The sequence below is a fragment of the Elephantulus edwardii genome, unplaced genomic scaffold (genome assembly GCF_000299155.1).
Source record: "Elephantulus edwardii isolate Elephantulus edwardi_28Jun2011 unplaced genomic scaffold, EleEdw1.0 scaffold00032, whole genome shotgun sequence".
NCBI classification, from domain to species: Eukaryota; Metazoa; Chordata; class Mammalia; order Macroscelidea; family Macroscelididae; genus Elephantulus; species Elephantulus edwardii.
In genome coordinates, this window is record NW_006399782.1 from 2,895,629 (window position 1) to 2,911,635 (window position 16,007).

A 16,007-nucleotide genomic window follows, 5' to 3' on the forward strand; every position below is an offset into this window, starting at 1 on the left:
GGGGGGAAAAAAAGAGAGGAACGAACTGGGGAGGGAGTAGAGAAAATAGTGCAACAATGAATGAATGGAAACCCAAAATCTCTGTAAATGTTCATTAAAATTAATAAAATAAAAAAATGACTACCTAGTAAAACATAGTAACTCAAGGAGGGCAGGGCTGAGGATGGATAGGGGCAAAACCACAGGGCTGCACAGTTTGGTGGGTGGAGGGGGGCAAGGTAATGGGAAGGATCTGGATGAAAAGACAGGGTTGTGATGGGAAAGGTCCAATGGTCATTAATTTTATAGAACATAATGCATGGGAATGATTATATGAAATACAATGTGAATGAAGAATAGTGTGAAACACAATGTATACAAATTTTATAAGCAAATCAATTAAAAAAATTAAAATAGTTATAAAAAGCAATTACTGGAAAGAGGAAATTTTACATACCCATGTTTATTGCCGCTTTGTTCACAATAGCAAAGAGTTGGAAATAACCCAAGTACTCATCAAGAAATGAATGGATAGAGATGCTGTGACATATTCACACAATGGAATATTATACAGCATTGAAAAACGAGGAACTCATGAAATATTATGCAAAATGGGTGACCCTGGAGGACATTATGCTGAGTGAAATATCGCAGGTGCAAAAAGACGAATAATGCATAATGCCACTGCTAAAGAACAGGACTGACATGAGAGTTGGGAGAAAACTAAGAAAAGAGAGGATAAATAATGTACATGGCATTGAAACAAATGAGGGAGAGAACTGTATAAAAGGAATATAAGATTAAGTATTACTGGCATGACAAGAGTCCAGAATAAAGCTGCATAGTAAAGTGGTCGGGGGCGAGGCACTGTATAACAATGAAAGAACTTTTTTTCCAAAGGAAAAAAGTGAACTGGGAGGAGGGGGCAGGGAGGGAAAAGTGCAACAATGAATGAATGGAAATCCAAGTTCTTTATATACTTTCATTTAAATCTCAATTAAAAAAATGATGAAATTTATCAAAACCAAAGATATACAGATGAAAACCCAGCCACTGGAGTCATTGCTGTCGTGTTGGGTCCGGCTCCTGTGACCCCACAGAACAGAGTAGAACTGTCTTGTAGGGTCCCTGCGCTGTTACCTTAATGGTGAAGGCTGTAAAGAGCAGCTGGTTGGTTTGAACTTCTGAACTTTTGGTTGTCTGAGCACTTTACCCACTGCACCAACAGGGCTCCTTCATACTCAAAATATTGAGGTCATATTTTAAGATTATAGCTCTGGTGGCATAGTGGCAAGAAGCTGTGTTGCAATCTCAAAGGCACACAGTTTGAGGCCACCAGTTGCTTTGCAGGTGAAGGATGGGAAATCTCTCTGCAATCCTCTGAAAGTCCTCCAGAGGGTCAGCTCAGGGTCAGTTCTGACACGATGGTACGCAACAACACTCTACTTACTTTATCTCTTAATTAAATTGTAGGATATAATTGCAACTATTTTGTGATTACAAATACACAACGATTATGTTTTCTGATCAAAATAAATGATAGTGTCATTGCTGTTATTGATTGATACAATTGAAATTACCAAGGCATGGGCCAGGGACCCCTTCGTCTTTTATTTTTTTCACCATTGTTTTTAAGCTGACATCTTTGCTCTCTGAAACTTTAAAGAGATCTTTGGCCACAGAGTGCTGATACTACGCACCTGATTTTTTGACTGCTGCTTCCATGAAAAAGAAAGGCTTCACAGCTTCAAGCCTTTCTCCATTTACCACGATGTTTATTGGTCCAGCTGTGAGAATTTTTGTTTTCTTTGTGTTGAGGTGCAATGCATAAGGAATTCATTACATAATTAGTCACTGTTAAAAATTTTACAGCAGAGAAACCAAAACCGAACAGAAAATGAATCACCAGACATTTTCAAGAAACGGTAACTTTACAAAGAAACGAAAAGTTTACCATGAATTAGCAATATCTATCAACATGATTAAACAGTACTCATTCAATCAAAATAATCCCATTTACAATGAGGTTATGCTAATGGCAGTGCAATTATTTGGAAAAGAACCAGTCTTCCCACCAGAGTGATTTCTCTCATCAGAATAGTTATGCAACTTGGAGGAAAATAAGCAAAGTTAGTAAACTGGAAAAGTAGAAATTATTGAAATTGCCTATATTTTGTTTTGTGTGTTTTCACCACAATAAGATAAAAGAATCAGTTTATCATTTAGTGACCTGTTGTTGTTATACACTATTGGGCCACCTGTGACTCATAGTGACCCTATGTACAATAGCTCTGAAGCCTGTCTTGCCCTGAGCCAGTCTCACTGACTCTCACACGCATACCCCATTATCCCGGTCACTGTATCCATGTCATCTGAGGTCTTCCTCTCCTTCACTGTCTCCTCACCCTTCCAAGCACGATGCTTGTTGTTGTTAAGTGCCTTCAAGTCACTCTTGACTCACAACAACCCTATACTGAGGTCCTGGGTCATCCTCACAACCTCTGCCATGCTTGAGTCCATTTCTTGCACCCACTGCAGCCATCCATCTAATTGAAGGTCTTCCTCTTTTCTGCTGACCCTCTATTGTGTGTCCCTTCTCTAGGGATTGGTCTCTCCTGACAGATGCCCAAAGTACATGAGATGAAGTCTTACCATCCACCCTCACATCTAAGGAACATTCTGCAATGCTCCTTACAAGACACATCTTTTTGTTCTTCTGGAAGTTTGTGGAATTGTCAACATTCTTCACAGACACCACAATCCAAAGGCATCAATTCTTCAGTCTTTCTTCCTTATTGTTCTACTTCCACATGCATATGATGTGATTGAAAATATTTTGTATGACTTAGGCTCTCCTTAAGCAAAAAGAACATTTTTGCTTTGGGGCACTTTACAGAGGTTTTTGTTTTGTATATTTGTTCAGTACAATATGCAGTTTGATTTCTTGGCTGCTGGTTCCATGGTCTTCAATGGCCTGCTTTCCCCCTAAAGGCAATATACTTTCTTTTTTAAAATTTTTTTTGTTTTTGTGTACCATCGAATCAGATCCGACAGACACAGGAGGAGATTGCCCCTCCTTCTCCAGTGGAGCATCCGGTGGGTTCAAACAGTGTGCCTTCGGGACTGCAGCGCAGCTTCTTGCCACTAGGCCCCCAGAGTTCCCTATAAGATACTTTCTAATCTCATCTTTGAAAGGCCACATGTGATTGTGTAAGATGCAGTTCCTCACCGTTTTCAGTTTGCGTGCTCCCTGCTCATGGTGGTTTTTTACTCCATAAAGCCTGTGACCTTGAAATGACAGATTGATCAGATTTTTTGTTGGACAATAGGTTCACCTAACTCTTAAGTTATTAATTTTTTTAATATTTCAAGTAGTCTTTTTTATGTCACTCTTTTTTGAAATTTATTGTTCATTTCAATGAAAATTTACAGAGACTTTGAATTTCCATCCATTCATTGTTGCACTTTTCTCCCCTTCCAACCCTCCCCTCTAGTACACTACCCTTTTGGAAAAGTAAAAGAAAAATTCTTTCATTGTTTTACAATCCCGCCCCCCAGATCCACTCCACTCTGCAGCCTTCGCTCTGGACTCCTGTCATGACAAAAATACCTAATCACATATCCCTTTTAAACAGTTTTCTCCCTCATCTGTTTCAGTGCCATATACATTATTGAACCCATCTTTTTCAGTCTGCCCCTAACCCCGATGTCAGTCCTGTTTGACAACAGTGGTGCCATGCAGTATTTGTCCTTTTGTGACTGAGATACTTCACTCAGCATAATGTCCTCCGGGGTCACCCATTTTGAATAATATTGCATGAATTCCTTGTTTTTCAATGCAGTGTAGCATTCCATTGTGTGACTATACCACAGCTTCTCTATCCCTTCGTTTGTTTATGGGCATTTAGGTTGTTTACAACTCCTTACTATTGTAAACAAAGCCGCGATAAACATGAGTGTGCATATATCTGCTTGGATGTCAGTTATGGTCTCTTTGGAGTATATTCCCAGTAGTAGAATTCCTAGGTCAAATGGTATCTCTATTTGCAACTTTTTGAGAAAGCGCCATACTGCCTTCCAGAGTGGTTGCACTGTTTTTACACTCCCACCAAAAGTGAATAAGGTTTCCAGTTTCTCCACAACCTCACCAGCATTTGTTGCTTGCTGTTCTGTTAAATTTTGCTATTCTGACTGGGGTGAGATGATATCTCATAGTTGTTTTGATTTGCATCTCTCTTAGAGTTAGGGATTTTGAACATTTCTTCATGTGCTTGTTGGCCATCTGAATGTCTTCCTTGGTGAAGTGTCTGTTCATATCCTGTGCCCATTTTTCTTTCTCTCTCTCCCTCTCTTTCTTTTTTTATTATAGTACCAGGACATTTATTGCATAACTAAACAGTGGAATTCTTAAGATGAACTGGATGCTGCAACAGCTGCCCGCTTGGTTTTCGGTGTTGTTCCTTCACGGAATCCATGCCTGAATCTGCAGTAAAAGATCTTTAGGTGCCTCATGCGACCAGGACCGGTGGTATTTCGCCTTTTAGCCTTGGCACTCCAGTTACACTTTCTCTTGCGCTTGGCGGGGTAGCCATACTTGCCACAGGTGGACTTCTGGAGGTGGTAGGCCTTGGAGCCACAGCAGCGGCACAGCGTGTGCATCTTATTGCGACGCTTTCCAAACGATGACGTTCCCTTCGTCATCTCGCTTTCGCTGCCGTGACCAGAGACCGGAAGAGAGCTGTGTCCATTTTTCTATCGGATTATTTACCTTAATCTTGTTGTGACGCTCAAGTATTTTATAAATTCTGGATATAAGTCCCTTATCTGACATATCATTACCAAATACTTTTTCCCAGTCTGTGGCTTCCCTTTTTACCCTGTTGGAGAAGTTTTTGGATGTGCATAGGGATTTGATTCTTAGAAGGTCTAAGGTCATCTATTTTATCTTCTCCTGGTTGTAGGCCTAACTCTCAAGTTATTCTAACTGATAGCATTTTACTTTTTCACAAACTAGCTAGGCACATTTATTAGGGTTTTTTGGGGGGAGGCAGAGTTTCATTCATTTGCATTTTGTTTTGTGACAGTGTAATCACAATATCTTTCAATCATTTATACATGTTTTTATTAATAATATTGTAATTGAAATTTCACTGGATAATTCAGGCACATTTTATAATATAAATTATCATTGATTAATGTAATTAATGAATCACATAGTCTAATCAACCAGCAGGGAGATTTGGTGGCCTCGTGGTTAAAGAGTTGTGCTGCCAACCCAAAGGTAGACAGTTTGAATCTACCTGCTACTCCTTGGGAGAAAGATGGATAATCTCTTCCCATGCTATTTACAGCTTCAGAAAACCTGCTGGAGGGTCTGGGTAGGTTTCAACTCAACAGTAATAAGTGAGTGAGTGCATAATTAGGAGACAAATTATTTTCTCTAAGGGGCCACATTGTCTGTCACAACTACTGCTATTGCTATTTTCCATCCAGGCGACTATGACTCACAGGAACATGATGAACAATGGCTCTATACCTTGTCCTATCCTGAGCCAACCTCCCTGTCACAGACACACACCTGCCCCTATTGCCAGTCACTGTGTCAGTCCCTCTCCTCTAGACTCTTCCTCTTCTGCGCTGACCTTCTACCCTTCTAAGCATGATGTCCTTCTCCAAGGACTGGTCCCTCTTTTGTGATATGCCCAGGGAAGATGAGAGAGAGCTTCAAAATCTTTGCCTTCAAGGAGCAGCCTGGTTTCACTGTCTCCAGACCTATTTGTTCTCTTGGCAGCCCATGGTATGTCCGGTACTCTTCTCCGGTATCCCAGCTCAAAGGCATCGCTTCTTTCTCTGTCAAAGCCTCCTTCTCAGCATTCTGGTCCTTACTGGGGTCAGGAGGACTTGAAGGCCCACTCTCCTGACATGGGAATCCTTTGTCTTCCTGCAACAACAACACAGAAGAATTAAGTCACAAGTGGCATTAACCTGCCAATACCAAAACTCTTGCTGACCCACACCCTTGGGCGAGGCTGAGCCGGGTGTAACTTTCCTTGTAGGGCAACGTGACACCAAGGACTTAACTACTCTATTTTCTAAAATCTACTCAAACCCTTTATGTGTCCAGCATCTTCCTCTGTGTCCTTCTTCCCTTTATGCTGCCTCTACCCCACACTCCTCTGGCTGTGCTGGCCCAGCCTCCTCGGTCCTGCGCATCTCAGAGCCATTGCTCCCCTTCACTCTCCCTGTCTTAGTGACCTATGGCTCCTGTAATGACAACAAAGAATACGGCAAATGAGTGGTGTTTAAAAAAAAATAGATAGGAGATTTATTTTCTCACAATTCAGGAGGCTAGAAGTCCAAATTCAGGTCATGGTTCCAGGGGTAGGCCCTTGTCCACAGTGACAGAGGTCCTTGGTGTTTGTTTTCCCTGTAGGGTGTTTCTTCATTGATTCTTGTTTTGTTTTTAATATTATCAAGGCTTTATATTTTTGGTAACTCGGGCAAATGTCTGATGTTACTTGCACTGGCTGTGCAACAGCAGAGGAAGAAGCACCAAAAAAGTATAAAATTTTCTGAGGTCAAATGGTTTCATTTACAAGGTTCAGGCATCATACTTTCAAAAATGTGAGGCTCCAAAGGCAAGGGCAGTGGAGAGCTGTGTGAACGCGGTTACTGCTGGAATAGTGACACATCCGGGTTGCCCTTTACCACCCTGTGATGTTCTGTCCCGCCCCTGGCTCCCTCGCCTGCTCCCTCAGTGGCCGGAGGGAGTGCGGACTCAGGAGCACTGGGACCCGCGCGTGCTCACGCGTGTGCAGGCACCCTGATGCTCCCATGACAGCAGGAACGAGGCCATGACCCCAAAGAGCAAGGAGAAGGCACCTGATGATTTTGGTCTTTTTATAACTCGGTAGTGATTAGGTGTAGGACCCACCCTACTCTCCTTTGATTGCATGAATAGAACAGAAGAAAATCCTTATCTCCAAACAAGGTCTTATTTACAGGTGCAAAGATATTAGAATGTCAACATTAGAATGCCAACATCCTGTAACACCCAGACTCCTACTTTTGATCCCTCCCTCTGAAAGCTGAGAGAATGTGAGGAGAGCACAGGACAGTACAGGATTTCGATCCATTGTTCATAGGGTCACTATGGGGCTTTCTTGACTCAATGGCACCTAATAACAACAACAGTGCACTTGTCTGTGTGTGCCAGTCCAGCCTCAGGCTGCCCACACCTGTCCTCCTCTCGTTTCTTCTCCTTGGACACCACTGTAGGCTGGCAGGGCTTACCCTGCTGGAGCCAGAGATAAGTGGGCTTCTCATGATGTTCCATCCCTGGTAGCTGGCTTTGACTCGCCTTCAACTTATCCTCACAGCCTGTGCTGGATCTTCCCTGCGTCTGTCTTTCTGTCCTGTGAGTGTGGCCCATGAGTGCCTGCTTCACACTCTCCTGATGGTGGTGCTATGAGCAGCTTCCCTACCTGCCCTGGTCCCAGACCTCACATCCCTTAGAACTGCCTGACTGGCAAGGCAATAGCAGAGCCCCTTGTGCTCAGGGTTGCCCAGGCCTCACTTCCTCTCCTTATAAGAGCTAAGGAGGAAGCTGGTGGCCTCCTTGCTCCTGGTCTCCACTAACATGTTCTAACACCTTGTCTGATACTTCAAATCACAGTAATTATGTTTTTGTTTTTGTTTTTTACCAAGCAGAAGATATTTTCACCCGAAACTCTCTCCATCATCATATCCTGTGATGTAGTTCAGTTCAATTCTGCTCATCTTCCCTATACTTGGAGCGGCTTTAACTAAAATACCACATGTGGGTGGATTTGATGAATTGAGGTTTATTTTTCTTTAATTTAAGAAGCTAAAAGGGCACTCTTGTGTACAGAATACAGAGAATTGTGCCTTTCTAGTGGTTTGAATCCACCAAAGACTTTGCAGGAGAAAGATGGGGAATCTCCTCCCTTGCTATTTATAGTTTCTAAAAACCCACTGGAGGGTCAAGTATGAGCTGATTCCTACCTGATAGTAATAAGTATGAAGAGGCTTGAGCTCTGAATTAGAAAAAAAAGAAGAAAGTGTAATAGCTGGAAAACATGGTCTTGGTGTTAGAAACAACATGATAGAATTTTGTAAGACCTATAGCTTATTTATTGCAAATATCTTTTTCCCCAGCAACATAAACAGTTAACATGTGGACCACGTAGGAATCAAACAGATTGCATCTATGGGAATAAACAATGGAAACGCTCTAGGGGAAAATTCTGGGTCAACCTCTCTAGCTTTTCATTGTTCCTTGGTGATCTTCCTGTGGTGTCTACCTTTCCCCTATTTGTGCTGCTTCTCTGTGCTTAATTAACTCTTTTTATATCTCAACATGGGTAGGTTTGAGAAACACCGTATACCTCACACCATATAGCCTCATTAACATAACAAAGAAATGAAATTTCAAATAGGATGACAGCCACAGGCACAGATGTAAAAATCCCAATATATATTTTTGGGATACACAATTCAAACAAAATTGATCTCTATCCTAGAAACCATGTGAGTTATACAAAGGTGAACAAGACAAAACCCTCCTTTGCAAACACTCACAGCTACATAGAAGGTAGGGTTCCCAGATGGTCGCATTTCACCTATCACTGAACATCTCTGTAACTTGAGTCTCATTTATTAATGTCATTGAAAGATAAAATTTATATAAGCAGGCCTCCCCTCCACATTTCCTTTCAGGGAGGGACGTCTGTCATAAATCAGGGAGGGATGTCTGTTCCGATGGGGATGTAACTTTCTAAAAGATCTATCTTTCCTCTTTTCCCTTAAAATCCAAAATTTATTTAAGCAATCTTGCAATAGTAGCTGCTTTCAGCTCTGAATACATTTTCTCCTTTAAAAAAAAATTCATTAGCCCTGTTATTTTGTACCAGTCAGAACCAACTTGTAGCTGACCCTCCGGTGGGTTTTCAGAAGCAGTTAAACACGTGGGAGAAGATTACCCATATTTTTCCCACTGAGCAGCTGAGGGAAAACATGTTTTCAGGATTACAGCGCAGCTTCTTGCCACTAGGTCATCAGAGTTCCCTACCTTAGCCCTGCATGCAATATTTTCCACAGGTAATTTTCTCTTTTTCTGTTGTTTGTTTCATCCTCATTTAATTTTTTTATTTTGAATTTGAGTGAAAGTTTATGCTACATTGGTTTTTTATTCAGTCATTTACATCCATTTGCTTTATGACATTCATTTCACTTTTTCATCTAAAAATTATTTAGTTACAACATCAACAACTCCCCAGGGGGCTGTGGCAGTGTAGTCTGCAGGGATTGTGCTGCTAACCCCGAGACTGAGCCCCTTTGGTGGTTCAAACCCACTCGCAGCTCCCAGGAAAAAGGCAGGCAGGCTGGCGTGATCTTATACCATAACTAGGAAATTCTGGTAGTAGAGGTAGTCCATAGTGAGTTATGATGTTAACTCAAAGATTTCACCTCTCTGGTGGTTCGAATCCAGCAGTGGCACTGAGGGAGAAAGATGGGCACTCTCCTCCTGTGTTATTTACAGCCTCCACAAACTGTGGAGTGTCTGACTTGACAGCAATTAGGGAGATAATTTTCTTTTCGTGACTGATTTATGTCACTCAACTTTATTCTAGATTTATCTAGAATGTGATGTGAGATGATATTTCACTGTTGTTTTGATTTTTATCTCTAATAGCTAATGATCTTGAGTGTTTCTTCATGTACTTATTGGCCACCTGGATGTCTTCTTTGATGAAAAGACTAATCATGTCCTTTGCTCATTTTTTAATTGGGTTGTTTGCCTTGTCTTGAGGCATTGGAACTTTCTAGAAATTTTGAAAATGAGTCCCTTGTCCCATATGTCATTGCCAAATATTTTCCCCAGACTGTATTACTCTTTTGCCTCTTTTAAAGGGATCTATTGATGCACAATGTAATTTGTGATTTCCTGACTGCTGGTGTTAGGAGTGTTGATTGTGGAGCCAAGCAAGTTATAATTGTTAGCAACCTCAATTTCTTCTCCATCTATCATAGTGATGCTAATTGGCCCAGTGGTGAGACTCTTTGTCTTCTTGATGTTGTGCTTCAATCCATATTGAAGACTACAGTCCTCGATCTTCTGTAGCAGGCGCTTCAGGTCTTTTTCAGTTTCAGCAAGCAAGGTTGTATTATCCACTTAACGTAGGTTGTTAATGAATCTTCCTCCAATCTTGATGTTACATTCCTCCTCATAAATCTCTGCTTCCCAAATGATCTGTTCTGCATATAGATGAAAAAAGATATGGAGACAAGATGCATATGCTGTCAGGGATCTCTCCAGAGTGCTGAAAAGCAACTATGTCAGTCTTGAGACTAAGGTGTATCCAATCCAGGCTATGGTCTTTGTAATTACTTGATATGCATCGGGGAGCTGGACAATGACTAAGGATGATAGAAGAATTGATGCCTTCAAATTGTGGTACTACAGAAGAGTCTTGAACATACCATCGGCTACCAAGATAACAAATTGTTATGTTTTGGAAAGGGTGAGATCAAGTTTCTCCTTCAAGGTTAGGATTTTGAAGCTCCATCTCACATACTTTGGGCACGTGGCCAGGAGAGACCTGCTCTTGGAAAAGGACCTGCCCTTGGAAGGGTGGAGGGACAGCACTGCAGAGGAAGACCCTGGATGAGAGTAACTGGAATAATGGGTGTTGGTGCATCAGAATTAGTGAAACTGGCTCAGGACAGGGCAGGCTTCAGAGCTGCTGTACATAGGGTTGTTATGGGTCACAGATGAGCCGAAGGCACATGCAGCAACAACAGCATAGACGCACATAATGATTTAACTTTTAGAAGGTCCCAACAATCTAGTCATTCCTCTGTTGATTGTGCATTTCCAGTTACATTTGATAGCCTGGCTGTGCCATTGAATAGAGTTTCTAAGCTTGTCTCAATTTTTCTTTGTGGTTTGAGGTTTTTTGTCTGGATCCTTGATCCATCCTCAGTTAGTTTTGGCATATGGTGTGAGGTATGAGTTCTGTTTTAATTTCCTGCCAATAACTATGCAGTATTGTCAACACAATTTATCTCTTTGTCAGAATCGTCTGTAGGGAATCATTGCTGGCCACTTAGTTTGGGGTCTTACAGCAAAGGTTTGGCCATGCTTCCCTTATGGCTCAGAAGGCAGCTATGTCGACCATTCTAGTAGCCTCATTGCCTTTAGGACTTGGAGAACTGAAGTGAGAGACTAGCAAACCCAGAGGACTTGCCTCAGAGGACTTGATCCCATCCGTCACTTCTTGAGAGATGTTTAGTAGCATAAGCAAAGCCAGCATTTTTCACAGCTGGCTAGGGAAGAGAAGACAATTTCTGTTTCAGTCACACTTGCCAAAACAAAATAAAAATTATCTTCCATTGTCCGTAGCTAAACTCACCTGTGTGTCTGGACAGGCTTTCGTAGCACACCCTTCCCGATCCCCCACTTCCCGCTCCTGGATGTTTGCAGATGCTTCTTCCCCCTCCACCCCTTTCCTTTCTTTGCCTTTAAAGACTCAGCTGAGGTGTCACTTCCTGCAGGAAGGCTTCCTTGATGATCCCTTCCCTGCCAGGTTGGCTCAGGCTGAGAATACAAGGAGGGCAAGAGAGCCTAGGAGAGTTAGAAATTTGGAAGTATCTGCTAAGGAAGTAGAAAACAACTCATTTGTGGCTTACTTGGCCACTGCTCTTCTTCTTTGGCCCACAGTTCCCTCCAGCACACACACCCAAGATCACCTTCTCTGGTTGCATTTATGTACCAGGAGATAGGGTAGTAGGAGGCATTGTGACAGCTGTGAAAACATTGTCATACAGGTCTCCTGCTATGGGGAGTATAATTGACTTCCGGCTGCCACCTTCTACATCCTCCACCACCTTTACACAGAGAAAATACTTGTCCTGCGCTGATCCAGTCAACAATGGAACTGGGTTCCATCAAGTCAACTCCAACTCACACATGTCAGAGAAGAAAGAACTATGTTCCATAAGAAATATGATGGCTCTTTTATTTTATTATTTATGTATGTATGTATTTATTTATTTTTGGAAGTAGATATTGAACTCTTTCCTTGAGGCTCCTCTGAGAGGACTTGACTTTCTAACCTTTCTTTTAATGTACAGATACATGAACCATTTGCACCACCCAAAGACTCCAGTGAATGAACACTGAGGACCCAATGCAGGCATATTCCAGCAAGACATGGGACTCCCACATGAGGGACACTGGCGTAAGAACTCCCTGTTGGCTTGGCAGAAGCTCTGGGGAATGCACTGCAGGCTAAGACTCTTCCTGCCCAGGTCTCCTTCCTTCCCCCTTACCCTCTTGGAGATCATTGGCTTCTCCTTTCCCACCTCCTGGTACCCCTCTTTGCATGTAAGTCCCACACTATGAAGGCTTTGGTCTGTGTGATCAATGATTACAGTACAAGTCAGGTTATAAAAGACACTGGTGTTCTCATCGTGGTCACACATTCTTTCTCTCTTGGATCATTCAGTCTGGGGAAGCCAGTTGCTGTGTCATGAAGCAGTGCTATTTAGGGGCCCACGTAGTGGGGAACAAGAGCCTCCAACAGCAGCCATTCAGTGAATATGGAGGCCTGGGGCTGACTGAAGGCCAGCTGTCAGGTTCTGACAACAACCTGAATGGAGAACTTGCACTAGAAACATCCAATTAAGCTGTTCTTGGATCCCTGATGCTCAGAGACTTTGTGAAAATAGTAAATAGCTGTTATCTTAAGTTAAGAGGTTTTGGAGTAACTTGTTATGTAGGAATAGGCAACTAACACACTCCCTGTTTCCTTCAAAGACATTTTCTCCAAGAATTTTTTTGCATGTTGAATCCTGCCTCTGTGCTTATTTCTCAGAGAACTGAAACAACACAGATGTAAACAGATTATGACAAGATGGTCAGTTGTTACGGGACACCTAGTTGAGACAAATGCTTCCAATCATGTGTCATTTTAGTTGATCCTCACAACAATCTGGTGAGACCCTATTGTTGAAACTGAGTTATAGAGATGTTAAATTTTGGGGCTTGTTTTTAATGTGGAGCTTGGGTGAGGGGTGTGCAGGAAGCCATGGTTACGGCAGGGGCTTCTGGCTCTCACTCCGCTGTGTGACTTTGGACAAGTCACTCTGCCCCTCAGGGACTCAGTGTCTTTGTCTCCACAATGAGGGCACTGAGACAACTTTTAAAAAAAATTCATAACAAGAAGGTCTTTTGCTTACTAAAAACATGTATTGATTGAAAAAAAAATGTAATTATAATGAAAATTTACAGAGAGGCTGTGTTTTAGTTCATTCATTGTTGCACATTTTTCTCCCTGCCGCATTCCACCGTTTTAAGCACCAGCAGGATCATTTAGGGTAGACAAGTTTCATCTCACCTTCCAGACTAATGCAGAGTACGAACCAGGACTAACCCTCCATTTCTGAAGTAATGGACAATGAAAACCCTGTAAATAGCAGCAGAACATTGCCTGATTCAGTACTGGAAGATGAGGAAAGCACTCAGCAGATGACAGGAAACGAGCTGCCTTCTCAAAATAGAGCCTATAGTGTCAACTTGGGTGGAGTAAAGCTTTCAATCACTGAAGGACTTTCGTTTACTGAAGGGTCATGACTCAAAATGAGAAGAAACCACTGTGAACACCCATTAACTGTTCATGGAATGTGCAAAGTATGAATTTAGGAAAATAGGAAATTGTTAAAAAATTATATAGCACATGTAAAAATCGATGGTAAGCTGAAATGGACTAGTAGAAGTCCTTTTGAATTAATCAATCATATGGTCTACTATGTCAGGAATGACAAATTGAAAAGGAATGGTGATGGTGTCTTCATTATCAAAAAGAACATTTCAAGATCTGTCTTGAAGTACAATACAGTCAGCTGTAGGATAAGGCCTCTAGGCATACAAGGAGATCCTGGTCAAATTGAAGCATTAAAACCAAACACGTGAACCATTAAAACCAATGAAGAAATTGAGGATTTCTACTAACTTCTGCAGTCTGAAATAGATCTAACATGGAATATCGGTGCATCAGTAAAAGTCGAAGATTGGAATATAGAAGTTGGAAATAAAAGGTTGGAAAACAGGAAATTGTTACTTGGGAAGTAATCTCTGAGGCAAGAGATTGCATGATAGAATTTTGTACAATCAATTATTTATTCATTGCAAATGCCTTTTCATAAAAATTCTAAATGGTGACTGTACACCTTGCCAGATGGGATACACAGGAATCAAATTGAGTGAGTACACCTGTGTAAAGAGACCTTGAAGAAGCTCAGTATCACCAGTCAGTAGTGCAGGGCTTCTGACTGTGGAGCAAACCATCCACCACTCAGCTGTGTGTTCAACTGGAAACTCAAGAACTGACCTGACATACACGCCTACCTGATTTTGGAGCTCAACTAAAGAATAGAAATGCCATGAATACTAATGGCTGAAAACCAGAGGAGTTATGGGGTGACATCAAGGACATCAAACAGAAAAAAAAGGGTCATTAAAAGACAAGAAAGTAAAGACCAAAGTGGATGCCAGAACAGACACTGAAACATGATCTAAAATGCAGAGAACCTAAAGTGAATCAAAGAAATTAGTAAGAGATGGGGGGAAAGCAAGAAAGGAAGAAAGAAGTAAGAGATGAACAGAAGATTTTTTTCCCCCAAAGCACACCCTGAGAAGACCAAACAAAGAATTTCATGAAATGTGTGTCTTAGCAAACAAAAAGAGAAGAACACACCCAGTATTTCTCAAGTTGAAAGAACTGAAGAAAATAATGCAAACCTCAAGTTACAAGAATGAAAGATTCTCTGGGAAAAATATTGAACGGCACAGGAAACATCAAAAGAGGGAAAGAATACAGAGCCACTGTATAAAAAAAACAATTGATTAATGAATGCGCCATCATTTCAGAAGACATAGAAGATCAAGAACAGATAGCAATTAAGGAAGAAAACCATGCAGCACTGACAGAATTGGCAAAAAAACCCCTTAAAGGTCCAGGGGTTGACAGAATACTAAGTTAAATGTTTCAGCAAACAGATGTAGGCCTGGATCTGTGTGTTAATAGATGTCCTTGCTCTTCTGCTCAGCTCCTAGGTCAACTAATAGGAAAAGACCAGTATGTGTGCCCATTAAAATAAAACAACAAACCAAACCAACATAGAGACCTGTGTGTGGCACAGGCAGAGACCCTGAAGATAAACAGTCGCTGTCTTGTGAGCTGCCTTCCCTGAACTGTGTCCTATTCTTCATCTCTCTGGGCTCCTCTAGGCACCAAAGAAGACCTAACTACAGCCAGGAGCAGCAATGAGTGCTTCAAGTGTGGGCGGTCTGGCCACTGGGCCCGGGAATGCCCTACTGGAGAAGGCCGTGGTCATGGAATGAGAAGCCATGGCAGAGGTTTCCAGTTTGTTTCCTCATCTCTTCCTGACATCTGTTACCACTGTGGTGAGTCTGGTCATCTTGCCAAGGATTGTGATCTTCAGGAAGATGCTGCTATAACTGCGGCAGGGGTGGTCACATTGCCAAGGACAGCAAGGAGCCCAAGAGAGAGCGAGAGCAGTGCTGCTACAACTGCGGCAAACCAGGCGATCTGGTTCGTGACTGCGACCGTGCTGATGAGCAGAAGTGCTATTCTTGTGGAGAATTTGGACACATTAAAAAAGACTGCACCTCTGTGAAAATTCTTTCCATGTCTTTTGCCCATTTTGTAATTGGGTTATCAATCTTTTTTGTGTCGATGCCCAGGAGTATTCTGTAAACTTTTTTTATAAGACTCTTGTCTGAGATGGTATTACCATATGTTTGTTTCCAGTCTGCAGGTTTTCTTTTTACCCTGTTGGAAAAAGTTTTTGATGTGCATAGAGATTTAATCTTTAGAAGGTCCTATCCATCAATTTAATCCTCTTTAGCTTGTGCATTTCTGGTTGTATTTGGCAGTCTCTTTATACCTTGGACTAGTGCTTCTTCTTTTTTTTTTTTTTTT

The 16,007-nt window shown here is 41.8% G+C and overlaps 2 pseudogenes; one reads left to right on the plus strand and one right to left on the minus strand.

The window, feature by feature from the left end:
- Window positions 1–4,386: 4,386 nt before the first annotated feature.
- Window positions 4,387–4,680, minus strand: LOC102876957 (annotated as a pseudogene).
- Window positions 4,681–8,359: 3,679 nt separating this feature from the next.
- The window catches only part of LOC102863327, a 10,803-nt pseudogene continuing 3,155 nt past the window's right edge, over window positions 8,360–16,007 (plus strand).